This window comes from Pelophylax lessonae (genome assembly GCF_965119305.1).
Source record: "Pelophylax lessonae genome assembly, chromosome: 4".
NCBI classification, from domain to species: Eukaryota; Metazoa; Chordata; class Amphibia; order Anura; family Ranidae; genus Pelophylax; species Pelophylax lessonae.
This window is the reverse complement of record NC_138771.1, coordinates 43,549,856-43,559,889: the sequence shown is the minus strand read 5'-3', so window position 1 is coordinate 43,559,889 and position 10,034 is coordinate 43,549,856. Positions and strand designations below refer to the sequence as shown.

General features: G+C 50.1%; 1 protein-coding gene across 1 annotated transcript in view; it reads left to right on the top strand.

The window, feature by feature from the left end:
- The first annotated feature begins 765 nt into the window (after positions 1-765).
- KLHL25 (kelch like family member 25) overlaps positions 766-10,034 on the top strand; it is a 112,662-nt gene continuing 103,393 nt past the window's right edge. Inside the window, exon 1 of the mRNA XM_082257036.1 lies at positions 766-786. The gene's annotated coding sequence lies outside the window, so the exon portion shown is untranslated. The remainder of the gene's footprint in view (positions 787-10,034) is intronic.

Here is a 10,034-nt window from a genome sequence, read left to right as displayed (position 1 = left end):
GATATGAGTTTTGTCTTGCTGCTTATCTTATGTCTGCACATGTTATTTTAATCCTTCGTTTGATTTCTATATTTAATAAAATTTAATATTTTCTCATACCAATATAATTCCATTATCTACGTGCCTCAAAAGTCCCATTTAGGGGAACCATTTTTTCTTGTAAAAAATAACATCTGCCACCATTTTATTCTCCAAGATCTGTGCTTTCCAAAAATATATACAGGGAAAGGGGGAAAGGAGGGGGGGTGAACTAATATTTAAGCCTAAAAGGTTAATTTTAACATGTGTGCAAAAACCTGAAAAATGGGTGTGGCAGTGAACTGGTTAATGATCTCTATTTCTGTCCCAGTATGATGGAGATCTCCCCTTCTAATATTCTATGATCATGTATCTCTATCACTGTAACAATGTTTCTGTGTGATACAAAGTGACCAAACAGCGCTCCTCAACAAACTTCCAGCTGAGTTGGGATGACACATTTCCCAGAATCCTCCGCTCCTCCCCCCTCCCCTGTGTTGTGTCCTGAGACCGAGGAGAGCCCCGCCACCTCCCACGGTGAGCCTCTGCCTGTCCCACTCCGACCCGCCCACCGACTCTCATTGGATGCTCCGGCAGGCGCCACTCCCCTCTCCCCTTCCTGCTGCTCGGTCATTGGCTGCCCGGCGGTGCCAGTCTTCTCTGCCCGCTGTGGGAACTAGTTTGTTTTGTGGTCCGCTCTCATTGTAGGTGATGAGCCCGGAGGAGGAGGACGGGGGAGACACTGAGGAGGTGAGCGGGGACACGGGGGTGACAACACAAGGGGGTGTCCCCGTACCTGTATGTGCAAAGAGGGGACACGGAGAGGGGAGTGCTGGCATTGTCAGGAGGGGGGGACTGAGGATCCTTACATGGACAGTTCTAGGATGATGGAGGGACTTTTACTTTAGAGATCTCAGTGACATTTACTTCCCTAAATCATCCAATCACTGTGCAATCCGATCCCCATCCACTCACTGTCCAATCACCATACTATCCACTCACCGTCCAATCCAATCACCATACTATCCACTCACCGTCCAATCCAATCACCATACTATCCACTCACTGTCCAATTCGATCCCCGTCCAATCCACTCACTGTCCAATCTGATTCCCCATCCACTCACCAATCCGCTCACCATTCAATCCTATCCCCATCCACTCACCAATCCAATCTGCTCCCCGTCCAATCCGATCCCTGTCCAATCCGCATCCGCTCACCCTCCAATCACCATACTGTCCACTCACCGTCCACTCTGATCACCATCCAATCCCCGTCCGTTCCGCTCGCTGCCAATCCACTCACCATCCAATCCGATCCTCGTACGATCCACTCATCGTCCAATACGATTACCGTCCAGTCCTCGCCCGATCCACTCACCAATGATCATGGAGTCATTGGGGATCTCCTGCAGCCTCTTTGCAGCCACTTACTGTCTGTAGACACATTGGCTGCATTGACCGGTACCCTGATGGTGACACCAAAGGAGTCTTCCCCTACGAGGTCCCCATCAGAACACCCCCCTTTCCTTTACAACAAAGCCCCACCCCCCCCCCCTTACGTCTGAGGTCCCCATTGAAGTTCCCCCCCCCCTTACGTCTGAGGTCCCCATTGAAGTTCCCCCCCCCCCCCGTTACGTCTGAGGTCCCCATTGAAGTCCCCCCCCCCCCGTTACGTCTGAGGTCCCCATTGAAGTCCCCCCCCCTTACGTCTGAGGTCCCCATTGAAGTCCCCCCCCCTTACGTCTGAGGTCCCCATTGAAGTCCCCCCCCTTACGTCTGAGGTCCCCATTGAAGTCCCCCCCTTACGTCTGAGGTCCCCATTGAAGTCCCCCCCTTACGTCTGAGGTCCCCATTGAAGTCCCCCCCTTACGTCTGAGGTCCCCATTGAAGTCCCCCCCCCCTTACGTCTGAGGTCCCCATTGAAGTCCCCCCCCCCCTTACGTCTGAGGTCCCCATTGAAGTCCCCCCCCCCCTTACGTCTGAGGTCCCCATTGAAGTCCCCCCCCCCCTTACGTCTGAGGTCCCCATTGAAGTCCCCCCCCCCCTTACGTCTGAGGTCCCCTTTGAAGTCCCCCCCCCTTACGTCTGAGGTCCCCTTTGAAGTCCCCCCCCTTACGTCTGAGGTCCCCTTTGAAGTCCCCCCCCCCTTACGTCTGAGGTCCCCTTTGAAGTCCCCCCCCCTTACGTCTGAGGTCCCCTTTGAAGTCCCCCCCCCCTTACGTCTGAGGTCCCCTTTGAAGTCCCCCCCCTTACGTCTGAGGTCCCCTTTGAAGTCCCCCCCCTTACGTCTGAGGTCCCCTTTGAAGTCCCCCCCCCCCTTACGTCTGAGGTCCCCTTTGAAGTCCCCCCCCCTTACGTCTGAGGTCCCCTTTGAAGTCCCCCCCCCCTTACGTCTGAGGTCCCCTTTGAAGTCCCCCCCCTTACGTCTGAGGTCCCCTTTGAAGTCCCCCCCCTTACGTCTGAGGTCCCCTTTGAAGTCCCCCCCCTTACGTCTGAGGTCCCCTTTGAAGTCCCCCCCCTTACGTCTGAGGTCCCCTTTGAAGTCCCCCCCCCTTACGTCTGAGGTCCCCATTGAAGTCCCCCCCTCCCGTTACATCTGAGGTCCCCATTGAAGTTCCCTCCCGTTACGTCTGAGGTCCCCATTGAAGTCCCCCCCCCCCCCCCGTTACGTCTGAGGTCCCCATTGAAGTTCCCCCCCCCCCCCGCGTTACGTCTGAGGTCCCCATTGAAGTTCCCCCCCTTCTGTCTGAGGTCCCCATTGAAGTTCCCCCCCCCTTACGTCTGAGGTCCCCATTGAAGTTCCCCCCCCCCCTTACGTCTGAGGTCCCCATTGAAGTTCCCCCCCCCCCCCCTTACATCTGAGGTCCCCCTTGAAGTTCCCCCCCCCCCCTTACATCTGAGGTCCCCCTTGAAGTCCCCCCCCCCCTTACGTCTGAGGTCCCCATTGAAGTTTCCCCCCCCCCCCTTTACGTCTGAGGTCCCCATTGAAGTTCCCCCCCCCCCCTTACGTCTGAGGTCCCCATTGAAGCCCCCCCTTTTTGTGGAGGTCCCCATTGAAGCCCCCCCTTTTTGTCTGAGGTCCCCATTGAAGCCCCCCTTTTTGCCTGAGGTCCCCTTTGAAGTCCCCCCCCTTACGTCTGAGGTCCCCTTTGAAGTCCCCCCCCTTACGTCTGAGGTCCCCTTTGAAGTCCCCCCCCTTACGTCTGAGGTCCCCATTGAAGTCCCCCCCCTCCCGTTACATCTGAGGTCCCCATTGAAGTTCCCTCCCGTTACGTCTGAGGTCCCCATTGAAGTTCCCCCCCCCCCCCGTTACGTCTGAGGTCCCCATTGAAGTTCCCCCCCCCGCGTTACGTCTGAGGTCCCCATTGAAGTTCCCCCCCTTCTGTCTGAGGTCCCCATTGAAGTTCCCCCCCCCCTTACGTCTGAGGTCCCCATTGAAGTTCCCCCCCCCCCCCCTTACGTCTGAGGTCCCCATTGAAGTTCCCCCCCCCCCCCTTACGTCTGAGGTCCCCATTGAAGTTCCCCCCCCTTACATCTGAGGTCCCCCTTGAAGTTCCCCCCCCCCCTTACATCTGAGGTCCCCCTTGAAGTTCCCCCCCCCCCCCTTACGTCTGAGGTCCCCATTGAAGTTCCCCCCCCCCCCTTTACGTCTGAGGTCCCCATTGAAGTTCCCCCCCCCCTTACGTCTGAGGTCCCCATTGAAGCCCCCCCTTTTTGTGGAGGTCCCCATTGAAGCCCCCCTTTTTGCCTGAGGTCCCCATTGAAGCCCCCCCTTTTTGCCTGAGGTCCCCATTGAAGCCCCCCTTTTTGCCTGAGGTCCCCATTGAAGCCCCCCCTTTTTGTCTGAGGTCCCCATTGAAGCCCCCCTTTTTTGTCTGAGGTCCCCATTGAAGCCCCCCTTTTTTGTCTGAGGTCCCGATTGAAGCCCCCCCTTTTGTCTGAGGTCCCCATTGAAGCCCCCCTTTTTGTCTGAGGTCCCCATTGAAGCCCCCCCTTTTTGTCTGAGGTCCCCATTGAAGCCCCCCCTTTTTGTCTGAGGTCCCCATTGAAGCCCCCCCTTTTTGTCTGAGGTCCCCATTGAAGCCCCCCCTTTTTGTCTGAGGTCCCCATTGAAGCCCCCCCTTTTTGTCTGAGGTCCCCATGGAAGCCCCCCCCCTTTACATCAAAGGTCCCCATCAGAACACCCCCCTTTCCTTTACGTCAGAGGTCCCCATTTTAGCCCCCCCCTTACGTCAGAGGTCCCCATCGGGCTCTTCCCCCCCCCCCCTCTTACATCAGAAGTCCCCATTGGAGCCCCCCCCCCTCCCTATCAGAACCCCTCCACAAGTCCGTGGTCCCCATCAAAGTCCCCCCTTTACATCAGGTGGAAGCAGAGACTTTAGGTGACCTGTCTGCGGGTCATATAAAATCCTGTAGTGGGCCGGATGTGGCCCCCGGGCCGTAGTGTGGGGACCTCCTCTATGGGGTCACTATGGAGGGATCTGTTTATCAATGATTGAGATTCTTCAGCAGTAAAATCTCTGGTGATGATTGTCTGTAAGTGTGGAGCGATCCGTCGTCTTCCCTACAAATCACCGCTGATTGCCGCCATTAATGATTTGTAGCAGCCGGAAATCTCTGCCAATAAAATAAATCTGCCGGTTGTCATCGGCCTAACGGCGGCCATACACGCTTCAATCCATGTGTGAGCCAATCAGAAAACAATCCTAAAGCCGTAACTTCCATTCCTATCGGTATAGATCAGAGTCCATCGGCCAGAGTGGAAATGTATTGATCGGTTTGGATCGATCAGCAGTTACTTTGGTGATGCATCTGATCAGTCAATCAGATTATGAGATTACCGGGTGGAAGTAAGAGAAGTGATTGATCACCTACTATCAGATCTTCCAGCTGTCAATTAAAATCCGCTCTCCTGTGTCTCATAGAAGTTGAAAGGGTTTTTATCTAAAGATTGATTTTTCCGGTTGTGGGAGATCAATCAGAAAATAATTTATTGAAGCGTGTGTGGCCACCATTACAGCCTGCCGGAACAGAGGATCGGGTAAGTCCTCTAGACATAGGTGAACATTTAACCCTTGCAGTGCTGAGGCAGCACCACTGCAAGGGAGGATTTTTCCTTTCCAGCATTAATTGTTTCCTAACTAAGTGGGTCCTAGTATGGTGTCAGGCAGGGGCCCTCCAGTTGTTCAGGAACTACAATTCCCATCATGCCTAGTCATGTCTGTGAATGTCAGAGTTTTCCAATGCCTCATGGGATGTGTAGTTCCTGTAGGCCGTAGTTTGAGGATCCCTGGTGTATGTGTATACATGTGGGATAGGGACCTTAGATTGTAAGCTTCTTGAGGGACTGATGTGATGTACAGTATGTCATGGCTATATACAGTAAATACCTGGAATAAATAAAACATAAAATAACTTTAAAGTGTTACTAAACCCAGGAGCCTGCAGTCACTATATCTGGTCTCCCCAGGATCCTGCAGTCACTATATCTGGTCTCCCCAGGAGCCTGCAGTCACTATATCCGGTCTCCCCAGGAGCCTGCAGTCACTATATCTGGTCTCCCCAGGATCCTGCAGTCACTATATCTGGTCTCCCCAGGATCCTGCAGTCACTATATCTGGTCTCCCCAGGATCCTGCAGTCACTATATCTGGTCTCCCCAGGATCCTGCAGTCACTATATCTGGTCTCCCCAGGAGCCTGCAGTCACTATATCTGATCTCCCCAGGAGCCTGCAGTCACTATATCTGGTCTCCCCAGGAGCCTGCAGTCACTATATCTGATCTCCCCAGGAGCCTGCAGTCACTATATCTGATCTCCCCAGGAGCCTGCAGTCACTATATCTGGTCTCCCCAGGAGCCTGCAGTCACTATATCTGCTCTCCCCAGGAGCCTGCAGTCACTATATCCGCTCTCCCCAGGAGCCTGCAGTCACTATATCCGGTCTCCCCAGGATCCTGCAGTCACTATATCCGGTCTCCCCAGGAGCCTGCAGTCACTATATCCGGTCTCCCCAGGAGCCTGCAGTCACTATATCCGGTCTCCCCAGGAGCCTGCAGTCACTATATCCGGTCTCCCCAGGAGCCTGCAGTCACTATATCTGATCTCCCCAGGAGCCTGCAGTCACTATATCTGGTCTCCCCAGGAGCCTGGAGTCACTATATCTGGTATCCCCAGGATCCTGCAGTCACTATATCTGGTCTCCCCAGGATCCTGCAGTCACTATATCTGGTCTCCCCAGGATCCTGCAGTCACTATATCTGGTCTCCCCAGGATCCTGCAGTCACTATATCTGGTCTCCCCAGGATCCTGCAGTCACTATATCTGGTCTCCCCAGGATCCTGCAGTCACTATATCTGGTCTCCCCAGGATCCTGCAGTCACTATATCTGATCTCCCCAGGAGCCTGCAGTCACTATATCTGATCTCCCCAGGAGCCTGCAGTCACTATATCTGCTCTCCCCAGGAGCCTGCAGTCACTATATCTGCTCTCCCCAGGAGCCTGCAGTCACTATATCTGCTCTCCCCAGGAGCCTGCAGTCACTATATCTGCTCTCCCCAGGAGCCTGCAGTCACTATATCTGCTCTCCCCAGGAGCCTGCAGTCACTATATCTGCTCTCCCCAGGAGCCTGCAGTCACTATATCTGCTCTCCCCAGGAGCCTGCAGTCACTATATCTGCTCTCCCCAGGAGCCTGCAGTCACTATATCTGCTCTCCCCAGGAGCCTGCAGTCACTATATCTGCTCTCCCCAGGAGCCTGCAGTCACTATATCTGCTCTCCCCAGGAGCCTGCAGTCACTATATCTGCTCTCCCCAGGAGCCTGCAGTCACTATATCTGCTCTCCCCAGGAGCCTGCAGTCACTATATCTGCTCTCCCGCAGTACACAGAACATGGAAATGTAATTATTTTAGTAAATATAAACTGCTAAATACCTTTTCTCATCAGCAGTATATAGCGGTCTTGTGACTTCCATCCGTGTCTGTTTAAAGCCTGTAGGAGGAGTTTTCATTCTCCCCTGATTGTCCTATGAGGCTGCAGGACGAGTGACCTTCTGTCTGGACAGTGCTGATTGGTCCTGTGCTGATCACATGCACACTCCCAAGAAAAAATGAAACTCTCTAGCAATACAGCCAAACTGAGCATGTGCAGCCTGTCCCCTATCTCTGTAAATATCAGATTTTTTAGAGACCGTGAAAGAAGGGGAGGATCAGAGAAGACAGGATCAAACAGCCTTTATACAAAATGCGGAGGGTTAACCCCTTGGGTTCCACAGTGAGTATAACATGTATGCTTTACTGTAGGGATCGACCAATTATCGGTAATGCCGATATCGGAGGGCCGATATGCACTTTCCCCGATATATATCGGAATCGGCTCCTGAGGTTACCAATATTTCAGAAAGTGCTTGTACCGGAGTGATGCCTGCAGCTAGAGGTATCACCCCGGTACCGGAGTCAATAGCCGATGGTCGGCTGTCTTGTAATGACAACTGATGCGGCTGAGAAGCCACTCGACTGTCATTACAAGGAGCGGGAGGGGACGAATCCCCCCCCCCCCTTCCCACCGCCTTCTGCGGCTTGCCCGGGTCTCCCTTCCCACCGGGCATCCTACCTGCATGGCCGCCGAAGACCCGATCCAAGCCGCATTCGGCTCTGATCGGGTCTCCATGTAAAAACCCAGAAGTGATATCATGACCTCACTTCCGGGTACTTGGCGCCAAATTAAAAAAAATGACAGCGTTCAAAACAGCCAAACTTGGCGTTTTGAATGCTTTTAAGTGCAGAGGAGGGGTTTGGGGTCTTTTAGACCTCCAGATCCCTCCACATTTTAAAAAATGTTTTAAATGTACAAAAATATCGGCCAATACCAATATTCAATTACCAAAATATCAGTATTGGCTTTAAAAAAAATGATATCAGTCGATCACTACCTTACTGCATATACAGACTGATTTTACTGGTGTGGGTTTAGTAACACTAAGTATGCTAAAGTAAAAAATAAAATAAAGTGTTTCTGCCTTTTTTATTTATTTCATCCATTTTTCTATCTCATTGCTGCTGATCTCCTGCAGACACTTCCTGTCTATATGCACTGCACTAATGACCACTTCCTGTCTATATGCACTGCACTAATGACCACTTCCTGTCTATATGCACTGCACTAATGACCACTTCCTGTCTATATGCACTGCACTAATGACTACTTCCTGTCTATGAAGGAAAAAAGGAAGGTGTATGGCGCTGTCAAAATGTGCTGATGGTTCCGTATGTTCAACAAGGATGCTAAATGTATATACGTTATCAATCACCACTATAAATAATAAATTAATAAAGTGTCAAGTGCATCATGTGCGTGTCACAAATAGATATGTGCAATAGTAAAGGGGATCCAACTCTGTGAAGAATAAATATTTGTGCTAAAACCGTGAAGAAAAAATGTATACAAAATAGGTGTAAATTGGTATATATGAATTGATAAGAAGAGATAAATAAAGTGTATGAAATGTAAAAAAATATGAATATATAAAAACAGTTGGATCCACTTAAATAAGCTGTGAATATCTACAACCTTATAATTATACAGTACAAAGCATCAGGTATGGCATAAATATGTAAATATTATGGCAGCAATAGTCCAAATATAAATAAGTCCGTAATAACTAAAAAGCCTAAAAAGGAGGATAGTCTCACAATGGTAAAAAAAACTTTTCCTAAATTAAGGGGCAAAGGTGACTTGAGTGCAGGTGCTCTAATGATGAATATTTGGAGGTGCTCAGGTATTTGGTGACCATTCAGTGCTCCCCGCACCCCTTGGACCGCACTCACCAGAGCTATGTACCCATGCAGGGGTATTAGGCCTTGGATCTATAATCCTGGGTCTCCTCCACTGGCCGTCAAAGTGATTAGGTGATCCAAATATCTGCCCGAATCTTGCAAACCAGGCTCCTTGGTATTAGGGTCCAGATCCTGCCTGCAATACCAGACAGTGAGAATAATAGAAAGGAGGGAAGCTGATAAATTACATTTGTCTCTCTTTAAGAGTTGCACTTTTTCCCTCAAATGTCTTCAGCTCCAAACTCCTCAGCCCTCACTATCCAAATAGTATGTATAATTATAAGGTTGTAGATATTCACAGCTTATTTAAGTGGATCCAACTGTTTTTATATATTCATATTTTTTTACATTTCATACACTTTATTTATCTCTTCTTATCAATTCATATATACCAATTTACACCTATTTTGTATACATTTTTTCTTCACGGTTTTAGCACAAATATTTATTCTTCACAGAGTTGGATCCCCTTTACTATTGCACATATCTATTTGTGACACGCACATGATGCACTTGACACTTTATTAATTTATTATCTATAGTGGTGATTGATAACGTATATACATTTAGCATCCTTGTTGAACATACGGAACCATCAGCACATTTTGACAGCGCCATACACCTTCCTTTTTTCCTTCAATCTCACTATATTTCTAGGGAATATAGTATAAAGGTAGGCTGCAGCCAATATCAAATATTAGAAATCTAAAATTATCCTAAACGCGGATTTTCTACATTTCATTACTTCCTGTCTATATACACTGCACTAATGACTACTTCCTGTCTATATGCACTGCACTAAAGACCACTTCCTGTCTATATGCACTGCACTAAATACTACTTCCTGTCTATGCACTGCACAAATGATCACTTCCTGTCTATATGCACTGCACAAAATACTACTTCCTGTCTATATGCACTGCACTAAAGACCACTTCCTGTCTATATGCACTGCACTAAAGACCACTTCCTGTCTATATGCACTGCACTAAAGACCACTTCCTGTCTATATGCACTGCACTAATGACCACTTCCTGTCTATATGCACTGCACTAATGACCACTTCCTGTCTATATGCACTGCACTAATGACCACTTCCTGTCTGTCTGTATGTATGCACTGCACTAATGACCACTTCCTGTCTGTATGTATGCACTGCACTAATGACCACTTCCTGTCTG